Source organism: Trachypithecus francoisi, unplaced genomic scaffold, assembly GCF_009764315.1.
Source record: "Trachypithecus francoisi isolate TF-2019V2 unplaced genomic scaffold, Tfra_2.0 Contig01579, whole genome shotgun sequence".
Lineage (NCBI taxonomy): Eukaryota > Metazoa > Chordata > Mammalia > Primates > Cercopithecidae > Trachypithecus > Trachypithecus francoisi.
Genome location: NW_022681442.1, coordinates 32,413,832 through 32,429,994, shown reverse-complemented (window position 1 = coordinate 32,429,994; position 16,163 = coordinate 32,413,832). Strand labels below are relative to the sequence as shown.

The 16,163-nt window shown below is 36.6% G+C and overlaps 1 long non-coding RNA gene across 1 annotated transcript; it reads left to right on the top strand.

Annotated features, from left to right (window-relative positions):
* Positions 1-1,582: 1,582 nt before the first annotated feature.
* Positions 1,583-14,125, top strand: LOC117064538. Its single transcript, XR_004429520.1, has 3 exons — positions 1,583-1,605; positions 5,088-5,137; positions 14,057-14,125. It is a non-coding gene; the product is annotated as an uncharacterized LOC117064538 (long non-coding RNA).
* Positions 14,126-16,163: the final 2,038 nt, after the last annotated feature.

Below are 16,163 nucleotides of genomic sequence, written 5' to 3'. Positions count from 1 at the left end.
AACTTGGTGTGTTGGGAAGAACCAAAAAGCCACTGTGTCTTTTGGTTCTTAGTAGGCCAAAGGGGCTTAATAAACCAGAGACACAGTAGTAAGATATTAGGTTGGAAAATATTAATGTAAAACACTACATGCCTCATATTCCGTTTTTCATAATTCTGACCGTTTCTGTGTCAAAAGTTTTAAGATTCTCAAATATACTTTCTTCTCAATCTGATGAAATCCAGCGCTTAACCTAGAAGCTATGTTTCCTGAAAAACTACTTAAGGAAGAAGTCTCGGAGAATTCAGAAAAAGGTTGTCTCTTATGATATAGCTGAAGGAAAAGAAGGCTATATGTTACAACAAAAAGCTATATAGTGTGCTATCTTTGAGGAGCAATATAGTGTAATATGAAAAGTATGGAACCTGGAGCCAGACTGCATGGATTCAAATTCTGACCTGCTACATACTAAATGTGTGATTTGGGCAGATTACTTAACTTTTCGTACCTCAAATCTCATTGTAAAGTGATGATAATAATAGTACCTATCTCATGAGTTATTAGAAGGATTAAGAGTTACTACATATTAAAAACTTAGAATAGTGTCTATATTAATATATATATATATACCATATATGCTGTACATTGTATAAGTAATATATGTTACTTATTATTGTTAAACAATAAATATAATAACTTCTTAATTTTATCTTATTGATTTTAAGTAAATATTAAAAACAGTGCCTATATTAATATAAAATAATATATATTATATATACTATACATTGTATAAGTAATATATGTTACTTACTATTGTTACTATTTTTATAATTACTATATTTAATAAAGTGTTATATCGAGAAAATTCACAAAATATCCAACTTACTCTGCTACCTTATTCGAGAACATCTGAAAACATATGCTGTTTTCTGTTGTAATAAAAGTGCCATTTGTAAAAACACAAGAAATCAGTAATTGTTGCTTTGCCCTACGAAAGCAACTTATAACTCCTAAAATTCTCCATTCTTGATTATTTCATTTAATAACTTACGGGTCTCGTAATAGTATTTGAATTATTATCCATTTTCTGAAAAGTATACTACTTGGGAAGTTTCTTTGTTAAGTAAGTGAAAGAGCTATGAAATTTCCTTTACCTTCCCTTTATCATTAAAGGTTGTGATTAATCCTGTGACTCTACTGGATTACTTTATTAAAAGAGTTTGTCTCATTTAAATTAAGATTGTTAAGCAAGGAACAGATTGTGTATGACCCTGTAGATCATGGTAAAGAGTTTAGATTTAATTCTAAATATACCAGAAAGGCATTTAAGGGTTTCAAGAAGATACAAAGACACAAACAGGTTGAAAGTAAAAGGATAGAAAACTATATTCCAGGCAAACAGTAACCAAAAGAGAGCTGAGGTGGCTATATTATTATCAGAAAAAAAAAATAGACTTAAGCCAAAGAAAGTTCAAAAGACAGGCCGGGTGCAGTGACTCTCGCCTGTAATCCTAGCACTTTGGGAGGCCGAGGCGGGCAGATGACAAGATCAGGAGATCGAGACCATCCTGGCTAACAAGGTGAAACCCTGGCTCTACTAAACATACAAAAAATTAGCCGGGCGTGGTGGCGGGCGTCTGTAGTCCCAGCTACGCAGGAGGCCAAGTCAGGAGAACGGCATGAACCTGGGAGGTGGAGCTTGCAGTGAGTCGAGATCCCACCACTGCATGACAGAGTGAGACTCTGTCTCAAAAAAAAAACAGAAAAGAAAGTTACAAAAGACAAATTAAGATATTGTATGTTGAAAAAAGGCTTAACTCATAAAGATGTAACAATTATATATATATATATACACACAAAGTCCCAAAATAAATAAAGTAAAAATTGACAGAACTAAAGGGTAAAATATATAGTTCTACAATCATAAAGATTTCAATAACTCACTTTTAATAACAGAACAACTAAATAGAAGATCACCAAGGACATAGAGGACTTCAACAACATTACAAACTAATAACACCTAACAAATGTACAGAATCCTCTACCCAACAATAACAGAATGGATTCTTCTTAAGTGCATAAGAAACATTTTCCTAGACAGACTATAAGTTAAGCCACAGAACAAATTTTAAAAGACTAAAATTATATAAAATATGTTTTCCAATCGCAATAGAAAGAAACCAAGAAAACAACTGAAGGAAAACTGGAAAATCCACAAATATCTGGAAATTAAATAGCACACACTTAAACAAACAATCAAATCAAAAAAAAAATCACAAGCGACATTTGGAAATACACTGCGACAAATAAAAATGAAAATATAACATGCCAAAACTTATGAGATGCTGCAAAAGCAAAAGGTAAATTTATAGCTGTAAATGCCTATATTAAAAAAAGAAGGGGCTGGGCACAGTGGCTCAAGCCTGTAATCCCAGCACTTTGGGAGGCCAAGGCGGGCAGATCACGAGGTCAGGAGATCAAGACCATCCTGGCTGAAATGGTGAAATCCCGTCTCTACTAAAAATACAAAAAAAATAGCTGGGCATGGTGGCAGGCACCTGTAATCCCACCTACTTGGGAAGCTGAGGCAGGAGAATGGTGTGAACCCAGAAGGCGGGGTTTGCAGTCAGCCGAGATCGCGCCACTGCACTCCAGCCTGGGTGACAAAGTAAGACTCCGTCTCAGAAAAAAAAAAAAGAGAAGAAGGATTTCAAATCAATAACCTAAACTTAAGGAACTACAAATAAAAAGCGCAAAATAAACCCAAAGCTATCAGAAGGGAGAAAATAATAAATATTAAAGATATATAAAATAGAGAAAAAATAAGAGAAAATCAACAGGCTGACTGCAGTGACTCATACCTGTAATCTCAGCTACCTGGGAGGCTGAGGTGGGAGGATCGCTTGAGGCAGGAAATCAAGGCTGCAGTGAGCTGATCATACCACTGCACTCCAGCCTGGGTGACAGAGCAGGGGACACACACACACACACACACACAAACACACACACGGGGAAAATCAACAATATCAAAAGTTGGTTCTTTGAAAAGATTAACAAAATTAACAAACTTTTAGGCAAATTGACTAAGATAAAAAAAGAGAGAAGACTCAAATTACTCAAATCAGAAATGAAAAAGGGAACATTACTACTGATTTTATAGAAATAAAAAGGCTTAAAAGAGGATACTATGAATAACTGTAAACCAAAAACTTGGATAACTTAGAGAAAATGGAAATTTCCTAGAAACACACAAACTCCTAAACTAACTCAAGAAGAAATAGAACATCTGAATAGATCTAAAATAAGTAAGGAGATTGAAACAGTAATCAAAAACCTTGATTGAATCAGTAATCAAAAACGTTTCAACAAAGAAAAGTCCAGAACTGGATAACTTCACTGATGAGTTCTACCAATTCTGCCATTTAAAAAGGAATTAACACCAATCCTTCTAATACTATTCCAAAAAAATTAAAGAGGAAGAAACATTTACTCATTCTCCAAGGCCACCATTACCCTGTTACCAGAGCCTGACAAACACACAAGAAAACTACAGACCAATATCCCTAATGAACATAGATGTTAATAATCCTCAACAAGCTACTAGCAAGCATATTAAATGCTTAATATTCAAAGAATTACTTACCATAATCAAGTGAGTAGGATTAACCCCCAGGAATGCAAGGATGGTTCAACATACAAAGTTAATCAACGTAATATGCCATATTAACAGAATGAAAGAAAAAACATATAATGACCTTAGTTGATACAGTAAAAGCATTTGACAAAGTTCAATACCCTCTTATGGTAAAAACACTTGAACTAGGAACAGAAGAAAAATTCCTCACAGTGATAAAGGCCATATACAAAAAAACTCACATCTAACATCATACTCAACGGCAAAAGAATGAAGCTGGACCTCACCTTATACCAGATACAAAAATTAACTTAAAATTGATCAAAGACCTAAAATTAAGAGCTAAAACTATAAAAGTTTCTTTGTTTTCTCTTAGAAGAAAACATGGGCAAATCCTCATGACCATGTATTTGGCAATAGTTTCTCTCTTTTCTGGCAATAGCTTTTCAAATATGGTCCCAAAAGCACAAGCAACAAATGAAAAAATAGGTAAACAGCCTTCATTAAAATTAAAAATAGTTGGGTTTTCTCAACTTTCATTTTAAGTTCAGGGGTACAAATGTAGGTTTTTTACATAGTTAAACTTGTGTCATGGGAGTTTGGTGTACAGATTATTGCAGCACTATTCACAATAGCAAAGACATGGAATCAATCTAAATGCCCATCAATGATAGACTGGATAAAGAAAATGTGATACATATATACCATGGAAAATTAAAAACATTTGTATATTAAAGCACACTGTCAAGAGTGTGAAAAAACACACCCACAGAGTGGGAGAAAATATCTGCAAACCATTTATGTAATTAGGGTTTACTATTCAGAATATATAAATAACTCTGACTCAATGACAAATAGACAATTCAATTATTTTTATTTTATAATTTCAACTTTTATTTTAGATTCAGGGGTACATGTGCAGGAGCAACCCAATTTTTATTGGTTTACAGATCACACCTGTTATCTCAACACTTTGGCAGGCTGAATGGGAGTACTACTTGATTGAGCCCAAGAGTCTGAGACCAGCCTGGGCAAAATAGTGAGACTCCTGTCTCTACAAAAAAATGAAAAAAAAAGTTAGCTGGGCAGAGTGGTACATGCCTGTGGTCCCAGCTACTCAAGAGAATAAGGTGGAGGATCACTTGAGCCTGGAAGGTTGATGTTGCAGTGAGCTACGAGTGTGCCACTGCACTCCAGCCTGGGTAACAGAGTGAGATGCTATCTCAAAAAAAAAGAAATGCAAAGGAAAGAAAGAGAAGGAAGGAAGGAAGGAAGGAAGGAAGGGGAAAGGGAAAGAGGAAGGAAAGGAGGGAAAGGGAAGGGAAGGAGGGGTGTGAAGGGAGGGAGGGAGGGGAGGAAGAGAGGAGGGAGAGGAAGGGAAAGGTGAGGGAGGGAGGAAGGAAGGATAAAATGGGTGATGGACTTCAATAGACACTTCTCCAAAGAAAATATATGAATGAGGCTGGGTGTGCAGTGGCTCACACCTGTAATCCCAGCACTTTGGGAGGCCAAGGTGGGTGGATTGTGGCCAGGAGTTCAAGATCAGCCTGGGCAACATGGTGAGACCCCATCTCTACAAAAAATACAAAAGTTAGCCAGGTGTGGTGGCACATGCGTATAATCCCAGCTACTCTGGAGGCTGAGGTGGGATGATCATGTGAATCCAGGAGGCGGTATATATATATACACACACTCAGCAGGCACATGAAAACATATTCCAATCATTAGTCGTTAGGAAATGCAAATCAAAACCACAGTGAGACACCACTTCATATGCACTAGCTTGGCTATAATAAAAGTGAGAGAGAGAGAAGAAATATTGCTGAGGATGTAGAGAAATCAGAATCCTCATACATTGCTAATGAGAACGTGAAATTATGCAGCTGCTGTGAAAACAGCTTGGCAGTTCCTCAAAAAGTTAAACATGGAATTACCAACAATATGACCCAACAATTCCACTTGTTACATATCCAAATAACTGAAAAGATGGACTCAAATACTTATACATGAATGCCCACAGCAGCATTATTCACAATAACCAAGAAGGTGAAAATGATCCACGTGTCTATCATCAGATGAATGGATAAATCAAATCTTATATATGTACACAATGGAATATTCAGCCATAAAAATGAATAAACCTTGAAAACACACTAAGCAAAACAAGCCAGACACAAAAGGACAAATATTATATTATTCCACTTACATGAAATATCTAGAATGAGCAAATTCATAGAGACAGAAAATAAATGAGAGGTCACCAGGGGCTGCAGAAAGTGGGTGATGAGGGTTACTGCTTAATAGGTAAAGAGTTTCAGTATGGGGTGATGAAAAAGTTTTGGAAATAATGATGACTGTATGACATTGTGAATATAATGACATTGAATTATACACTTAAAAATTGTTAAAATGAAACATTTTCTGTTATATATATCTCATCACACTAAAAAGGTTTTATAAATGAAAAAAGCCAATGTGTTAAAAAACAAAATATTTAAGATTTATCCCATTAAATTAATGTTGATACCAACCAGTATTCCTTGAGTACTATTAAATGCTTGGAACTGTGCAAATTGCTTAATAGGATAGTCTCTCATTTAATTCTCACTGTAACACTGTAAGATAGATACTTTTATCATCCCATTTTTTGAATAAGAAGAATGATGCTTAGAGAGCTTGCAGTAAGCAGTGGTGCATAGATTTGAACTTGAAATTCACCCTCTTAATCACTATCCTATACTTGGGGATCTCTAAATACCTCTCACAAACAACATAATAGCCGAGATTTGTTTCATTTATCTTTGTATCTCCAGCATCTAGTACAGAACCTTCCCTAGAGCAGAATTCATTAAATGTTTGTTGAATTATCTTAGAGCTAATCCTGCAAATGTCAAATGCGTTGGTTCAGGTCCTCTGAAAAGCAAATGCCAAGAAGGAATCAGACATCCAAAAGATTTATTTAGGGAAATGTCCATGAAGGATCAAGGACAGAAGAAGCAGGAATAAGTGAGGAGAGCCTTCAAGTTATGATCAGGTATGACAATTGTGAAAGGAGAGAAGGAATGAGGATTGGGTAGGAAGAACCCCAGGCTAGAGTACAGCTCAGAGAAAGTCTTCACCAGGCCAACGTGGAGTGTCCAAGCAAAGACTGTCCATCAGAGGAGTCCCAGTTGGGCCAAAATGGCCTAACTCTAGTAAACTCTGAGCTGAGCTCAGTCATTGGCTGGGAGCAGCAGTGGGTGTGAGGGTGGGAAGGGTGTGTGACTTGGAGTGAACATCACAGAGAATGTGAAGAGAATATGGTCTGGTGTGAACATCTGGAGTCATCCAGCTACGTTTCTTGCAGCAGATCCTCTTAAATGGATGTCTGAGCAGTACACCTCCATGATTATCACACCAACTTCAAACATTTACCTTAAGAAAACGGAAATTTTTCCCTAAGTGGTTCACTTTAAAACAAGGGAGTCTGAAAATCAATAGCATTAATATCTCAATGTAGAAATGTATATTCTGATGTCTCAAGCTCATCCAGCCATTACTTTGCCAAAGTTGCTTATCTTTAATAACTGGTAAATAAGAAAGCTAGTTACAGAGCAGTAAAAATAGTTTATATTAAAAATGGCTTCTGGTAGGGGATCCTAAACCCAAGTCAAAAAAGAAAGAAATGTTGTGGAACACTAGTCATTGGATTAAGACAGCATGAGGTTAGATTCCTTTAGAAGCTGTAGCTAAAAGGGTTAGCTCATGTCATATTTCAAATTTTATAGGCAGAACTGATGCAATAATTTGAGTTGAAAGAATGTAAGAATAGGGTTCACAGTAAGTTGAGAAATTTAACATGAAGAGAGTGAGAGTGAAGGAAATAAGACCCTAAGTAAGTCATTTCTCAGGCCTTCAGTTTCCCCATTCCTAAAATCTAAGGGATAGACTAGATTACACTGTGTTCTTTAAATTGTGTTCTAGGGAGCCCTGAGCAAGAAAATCTGGAACACGACGTTGAATTGGTAGGGTCACGGTGGATGGTTCTGTTAAGCTCTACCAGTGTAGCTTACACATAAGTTTCATGTGCAATTTTATGTTGTATATATTTTATGCACACAGTACAAAAGACTTCTGCCACTATAATACATGTCAAAATAAAAGCAACTGGGTATCTTGAAGTTCTAAGCTTTTAGAATTTAATTATCCTAGAATAAAGAGAAGCTGTAAAGTCTGAAAAAGAATAAAAGAGGAGGAGGAGGACAAGGATGGCTAAAATAAGACATAGAACTGATGAAAAGTTTATCTCCTTTCCACCAAAATGAGGGAATGAAATAAGGAAAAATACACGGGATCCAGGAACCAGGGAATTCAACACAGGAGAGAAGCAAAGGGAACCCAAGATAATGGTGAAGGGGGACACGGGGAACTATACAGCTCCCTGGGAACTATGCAGACCCAGACAAGTTCTCTAGGCAGCAGCCTAGAGAACAATCAATCCAGATTGGAGGAAGTGAAAGAGCTGCAGGAGGGACAGCCTCAAGCAAAAAAAAAAAAAAAAAAGAATGAAAACTGGTAGATTATATGTTTGAGTGAATTGAGGAAGCATAATGGAGAATCTGGGATGAAATAATGATAGATGCATTTTAAAATCACCCTGGTAATTCTTAGCCCTAAGGAAAATAAAATTTGTGTAAGAAAGAAAATTTAATTATGGTATACTTACATAGTTTAGCTGTGAATATTTTCATAGTATTAGTAATTATTAAAATACCAACTAAAAATCTAATATCATTAAATTGGGCCATGGTCACTGTCTTCTGTTTTACCAAGCCCCAAAAGATGTTTTCACATGGTAACATTCTGCGTCTCTGTAAGAAGTGACAAAAAACGGAGACTTGGGTCACAGGAGAGGCAATTTAAGAAGCAACAGGAGTGCCTAAAGATGGACTGAGAGGCAGTTGATGTTTCAAACCATCCATGGTGCAGCAGATTGTAAAATTTCAGGTTGCATAAATAAGGTGAAGTCTCCAAAAAATCCGCAGTACTTAAACTGAATCATAAATAGAAGGTGCAACAATTTATGTGGCTGCAAAAAATATTATTTCTAATATTAGAACCCAAGAATGTGTTAATGGAGATATCATCTGGTTTTTTTGAAACTTTCTTCTTTTGGTTGTAATGAATGTCCTATTTTTCACGTCCTACAATTACTGATGGCAATTTTTAGCAATAAAAAATGGTTATCCATGATTTTTCTTTCTAGAATATAGTTTATATTATTCTGATTGAGTCATCTTCTTGAAAGTTAATTAATTTTTTACTCAGGCCCAAGAGTATTTTAACATAGCGGGAATATCACTGGAGTAAAAATATTATTTCATATAAAAGCTAAGGTTTTCCAATCACAGATGACTAGTTTTTTAAAGTAGTTATTTTTTTTTACTTCAACTTATGGTGCCCCACTTTCAATGAAATGACATTTACTTTAAGTTCTGACATCTTGGCAAAGGGTTATTTTAACTGACACTCAAGTGAAAAGCTTATTTGTAATGTCCTTTCACTTCAGTTTTATGGCAAATTAAATTATGGTTTCAGTCAAACAAAATTACATTAAAAACTGTATTGCTGAAATAAATAAATACCAGCTAACAAAAAATTATATTGTAACTATACTAAAAGACAAGGGGAGCAGGAGGAGGACAGGGCAGCATAAATGAACTAAATCCTCATCTTTCACAGAAGGCACCCAATATTTAATATGCTAAAGAAGAAACTAAAATGGTTGCTTCTGACAGAAGACTCAGGTAAGCAGGGGTGGGGCCAAGAACAGCTTTCCCCGCACCCCCTTATAGATCTATAAACCTATAGATTGTTTAAATTTTAAATTATGAATATATGTTTGATTAAAATTAATTTTTTTAACTTTACATCTTTATAAAATGATGAGAGTAGGGGACAGCGAAGAGAGTCATCTTAAAGTTTTCTTTGCCTTCATTTGGGTTCAGGGCAGATATAATGGAGAAGTGAAAAAGCCAGAATGAAAAAGCTTGGAGCTTCTAAAGGTAGAACCCTGAGTATTTCATTCATCTCTGTGTCCCTAGTACCCAACACTATGCCTCATACCTTGTAAGAGTTCTAAAAGGATTATTGACAAGGTCTAAATAAGGCTTCCTAATGATGTCAGTCAAACATATCCTCCTACATTCCTTCCATGAGGGCAATGGGTGCCACTGAGCCCAACTGACAACAAAGCAACTCGCTATTAAGGAATCCATCTCTTTACTGGAGAGATGATCAAGTGATTTACTAAGAAACAACTATCAGTGGAGCGAAAAGCCTGAGTAAATGTTCCACCTCAGACCAGGTGGTTCTTACGTTTCTCTCTGATCACTGCTGCATTTATGGCCAACTGGCCCATAGTGGGTTGGGGCACAGAATTTTAAGGAATAAAACAGCTGGTTTCTAGTTATGAACCTCCTACAAACTAGCTGTGTGGAGAACAACAATTTCTCCAAGCCTCAGTTTAATGGTAACAGAAGATTATACCAAATAATCTCAAAGGTCTAATTCAACTTTAACATTCTATGACCTTAGATGACCCAGACAAGTTATTGGAATGTGAGGTGTAGAACTTTCTTGAGCTGCTAGATCAGCAGAGCTGAAGATTTCTGAGGATATTTGGAGGTGTCGTCAATATTTCTAATCAAGAAAATTAAGTCCTGGGGATACTTACTGACTTTTAGAAATCATTCAAAAAGATTTTCTAGTCTGATATAAGTGAAAAGGGTAAAAGTAATTGTTGAATCACAAAAAGTAATTTGAGCTAAAGTGAACCACGAAGGAGCCCCCTTCTTATGGGTATTCTGTCCCCAGAAATAATACTGGGGAGGAAACAATTACAAGTAGGAGTAAAGGGTAAAAGAGTTTACAAAGTTGAAGTTAGAATAATATGAATTAGCACACAAGGCCACAGGAGATGTATCAAAACCAATGGAGTTCCCATTCTGAATTTACAAGGGTCTGATCTTCACTTGCTTCTCACTTCTGCCCTCTCTGATTAGTGGTTAAAGAATCACTGTATGGGCCGGGTGCAGTGGCTCACGCCTGTAATCCCAGCACTTTAGGCAGCCAAGGCGGGCAGATCACGAGGTTAAGAGATAGAGACCATCCCAGCCAACATGATGAAACCCCATCTCTACTAAAAACACAAAAATTAGCTGAGTGTGGTGGCACACGTCTGTAGTCCCAGATACTTGGGAGACTGAGGCAGGAGAATCACTTGAACCCAGGAGGCGGAGGTTGCAGTGAGCCAAGATCGCGCCACTGCACTCCAGCCTGGTGACAAAGTGAGACTCCATCTAAAAAAAAAAAAAAATCACCATAAATTAATGCCAGAAGAGACGATGGAAATCAACCATATGGTGCCCTATCTCGTTTTTCCTTTCTGATGAAGATCCATGAAGCCCCAAAAGAAGAGATTTTCCAAAACTACACTCCTAGTAAGAGATAGGGTTCGGCCCATCACCCAGACAAACCCAGATCTTCAGATCTAGGTTTGCATACTTTTTCTTCCTTGACTCACATTCTCTCTCTTGTTCTCACTCCCATTTAGTTATTTAGTTACAAAAGACAATGGCCTATAGTGAGTTCCAAACTGTCCAGTAAATCACACTGTAGTGAGCCCCACTAAGAAAGGCCTGCACAGGTGTCTGGGCAGAGAGAGAAAAGCCAGATTTTTCCATTCAGCTTTTGGCAAGCTCCATTCCCCTCCAGTTAAGTGTAAATGATTTTTTAAGAATGAACAAAAAACTAGAAACCAGAGGGGGCCAAATAAATGGCTTTTGAAGAAATAAATAAAAGGTTGTAAGGGCCTACATATCCTGATGGTTTGAAAATGTCCAAAAAGCAGAAGATTATGAAGGGAGGGGAGGGGAGGGGAAGAAAGGGGAGAGGAAGAAGTAGCCAGACATATCACATGGAAAATGTTTGAAAACAGGCTGGGAACTGGCTAAAAGCAGCGTAAGTAAATAGTTGGGAAGTTGGCTGGAAATTTGCACCAGAAAGCATTCTTCTTTTATTCATTCATCGAATAAATATGTTCTGAATGTCTACTAGTGTATAATACTCTTCTAAGCCTAGGAGGAAGTACTCAAAACATTAAAATGCACTCTGAGTCATGAGGAGTTTGTAATTTAGTTGGAAGGAAGACATATGATTGAACAAGCATTCAGGGAGTGCTTACCACATGCTTGGCACTGTGCTAGGTGCTAGGTATTATAGACATGAATGAGACAGCCTCTGCACTCATGGAACTCACATTCTAGAGCAGTGTTGTCCATCAGAAAAATAATGAGAACCATAAATATAAGCCATATATACATTTTAAAATTCTCTAACAGCTATATTTTAAAAGGTTAAATAAATGGATATGTTAATTTTAATAATATATTTTATTTAACCAACATATCTGAAATATTATTTCAACATTTAATTAATATAAAAATAATGAGATATTTTACATTTTACATTCTTTTTTTCATGCTAAGTCTAAAATCCACTGTGTATTTTCATCTCAATTTGCTCTAGCCACATTTCCAGTGCTCACAAACCACATGTGAGCAACCTTATTGGATAGTACAGATCTAGACTAATACTATTCAAACTTCTTTTGATAAACATAAATATTACATTTGTCTGAAGTTTTTGATATGTACCTTCTCTGCTCCTGCCTCCCCAGACCCTTCCTTGTTCAAGCAGGAAATCTCTATTTTCGCCTCTCCCTTCCTACCTAGTTGGTAATCTCTACTTTGCTGGCTAAAGCAGGGGGCCAAAAGTTCTATGGTTTCCCAATGTACAAATGACCCTCTTCCCCTGTAAGGTCTGATATTTAGCTACCCATACTCCACCTACCACTCACATATACATCTATTTGAAAATTGTCATAAAATCTTAACATCACACAAATATAAAATAGCAACATCGGAAGTAAACAGCAAAAAGGAAAAAAAAAAAAGAAAGCTATACAAGTTGATTCAAAAAGTAGTGCCTGATCATACAGCAAATGGTATAAGTTAAAACTGAGAAATATTGGATAGGCCAGAAGAGTCAGGTAAGCCTATATTGAGGGAATGGGATTTGAACTGTATCTTGAAAAATGAATAACACATATTGAAATAAAAAGTAAAATACTTTGCCTTTGTCATACAAAAGTCAGAATTTCAAAACTTGGGCCATTCATGACTTAAAATGCATTTTTAAAAATTTCTGAGAAGATTGTGTACCCAGTTCTAGGATAAGTTTTACAGAAAAGGATAAGAACATTTTGTTCTTCCTATAAAAACGGATAGGTTGGTAGATTAAGGGTCATGATCAAGTGAAACATAACTGGCTTTTACAGCTGACAGTTTTAAAAGAAAACAGACAGTGGCAAAGCTTTTTTTAATCTTCAATTTTAAAAAGTAAATAGTGACAAAAGAGTAACTGAAAAATTAATCAAGAAAACAGAACATTATACTTTAATCAATAATGTAACAATTATGAGTTTTCAAAATTTCAGCCCCAGATTATAGTCAATTACAAGAGACAGAAAATAGAGGAAAATATGTACAGGGCACGGCCTACATAGAAAGGTATAAATGTCTTATTCTCTCAGTCCAAACCCAAATTACTCCTGTAACTTCCCAAGTCTATCAGACAAAATGCTTGTCCAAATGCCTGGACAAATTCTTGTCCAGGTCCAGCACTGATGGACAAGGTTAACATCTTAAACTCCAAACCAGATTCAGGTTTCCTCCTCAGTCTTCACCTGCTGGTAAATCTACTTAGGGTATGAATGACCCTTCCTCAAGATATTTATCTCAGGTGAATGCGGCAGCAGTGTCTGACCAGTGGATTATGTTCTAAAAATTTATATCTAATAAAACTGCACCTAAATTAACACCTCTCAACACTCAAAATAGGGTGGTGGTAAAGAGTGCAGACTTGAGCATTAGATCACCAGGGTTTCAATAATCCCCGCTCTTATGAAGATACATCTTCTAATTTTTATGTACATATATATATATAGAGAGAGAGAGAGAGAGAGAGATGAGCTGTGCTATAAGTATATGTATTTATATATTATATGTACATTTTTATCTTATATATTTATGTTATATACATGTTTATTATATACATATATTATATGTATATAATATATAATACATAATATATTAAAATATAACAAATAATATTTATATAAAAATATATATCATCTATATATTGCTGTGCTATATTTATTATACTTTATCGACAGCATTCACAGGACAGAGCAATACTCATTCTAAGACATTGTAAGTGGAAGTGGCAAATTGTAAATTAGCAATCTATTGGGAGAGATATTTCAAGAGCTTTAAAAAAGTACACTTTGGCCGGGCGTGATGATTCACACTCGTAATCTCAGCACTTTGGGAGGCCGAGGAGAGTGGATCATCTGAGGTCAGGAGTTTGAGACCAGCCTGGCCAACATAGTGAAACCCTGTCTCTACCAAAAATACAAAAAAAATCAGCTAGTAAAAATACAAAAAATCAGGTGTGTACCACCACGCCTGTAATCCCAACTACTCAGGAGGCTGAGGCAGGAGCACTGCTTGAACCTGGTAAGTGGAGGTTGCAGTGAGTCGAAATCGTGCCGCTGCACTCCAGCCTGGGCGACAGAGTGAGACTCAGTCTCAAAACACACACACACTTTGACTCAGTAATTCTACTCTCTGAAGTCCGAAGTAACTATAGTCTTGCAAAAATCTATAAAAACAGAGATGTTCATAATAGCATTGTCTGTTAGATGAGAAATGAATTTAAGCTACATCTTTATCAGTGGAAAATTAACAGTAATAATATCCTTTCATAAATAGCATTTACTTTGTTTTGTTTTGTTTTTTTAATTTTTTTTATTATTATACTTTAAGTTCTAGGGTACATGTGCATAACGTGCAGGTTTGTTACATATGCATACTTGTGCCATGTTGGTGTGCTGCACCCATCAACTCGTCAGCACCCATCAATTCATCATTTATATCAGGTATAGCTCCCAATGCAATCTCTCCCCCCTCCCCCCTCCCCATGATAGGCCCTGGTGTGTGATGTTCCCCTTCCCGAGTCCAAGTGATCTCATTGTTCAGTTCCCACCTATGAGTGAGAACATGTGGTGTTTGGTTTTCTGTTCTTGTGATAGTTTGCTAAGAATGATGGTTTCCAGCTGCATCCATGTCCCTACAAAGGACGCAAACTCATCCTTTTTATGGCTGCATAATATTCCATGGTGTATATGTGCCACATTTTCTTAATCCAGTCTGTCACAGATGGACATTTGGGTTGATTCCAAGTCTTTGCTATTGTGAATAGTGCCGCAATAAACATACATGTGCATGTCTTTGTAGTAGAGTAATTTATAATTCTTTGGGTATATACCCAGTAGTGGGATGGCTGGGTCATATGGTACATCTAGTTCTAGATCCTTGAGGAATCGCCATACTGTTTTCCATAATGGTTGAACTAGTTTACAATCCCACCAACAGTGTAAAAGTGTTCCTATTTCTCCACATCCTCTCCAACACCTGTTGTTTCCTGACTTCTTAATGATTGCCATTCTAACTGGTGTGAGATGGTATCTCATTGTGGTTTTGATTTGCATTTCTCTGATGGCGAGTGATGATGAGCATTTTTTCATGTGTCTGTTGGCTGTATGAATGTCTTCTTTTGAGAAATGTCTGTTCATATCCTTTGCCCACTTTTTGATGGGGTTGTTTTTTTCTTGTATATTTGTTTGAGTTCTTTGTAGATTCTGGATATTAGCCCTTTGTCAGATGAGTAGATTGCAAAAATTTTCTCCCATTCTGTAGGTTGCCTGTTCACTCTGATGGTAGTTTCTTTTCCTGTGCAGAAGCTCTTTAGTTTAATGAGATCCCATTTGTCAATTTTGGCTTTTGCTGCCGTTGCTTTTGGTGTTTTAGACATGAAGTCCTTGCCCATGCCTATGTCCTGAATGGTACTACCTAGCTTTTCTTCTAGGGTTTTTATGGTATTAGGTCTAACATTTAAGTCTCTAATCCATCTTGAATTAATCTTCGTATAAGGAGTAAGGAAAGGATCCAGTTTCAGCTTTCTACTTATGGCTAGCCAATTTTCCCAGCACCGTTTATTAAATAGGGAATCCTTTCCCCATTTCTTGTTTCTCTCAGGTTTGTCAAAGATCAGATGGCTGTAGATGTGTGGTATTATTTCTGAGGACTCTGTTCTGTTCCATTGGTCTATATCTCTGTTGTGGTACCAGTACCATGCTGTTTTGGTTACTGTAGCCTTGTAGTATAGTTTGAAGTCAGGTAGCGTGACGCCTCCAGCTTTGTCCTTTTGACTTAGGATTGTCTTGGCAATGCGGGCTCTTTTTTGGTTCCATATGAACTTTAAAGCCGTTTTTTCCAATTCTGTGAAGAAACTCATTGGTAGCTTGATGGGGATGGCATTGAATCTATAAATAACCTTGGGCAGTATGGCCATTTTCACGATATTGATTCTTCCTATCCATGAGCAT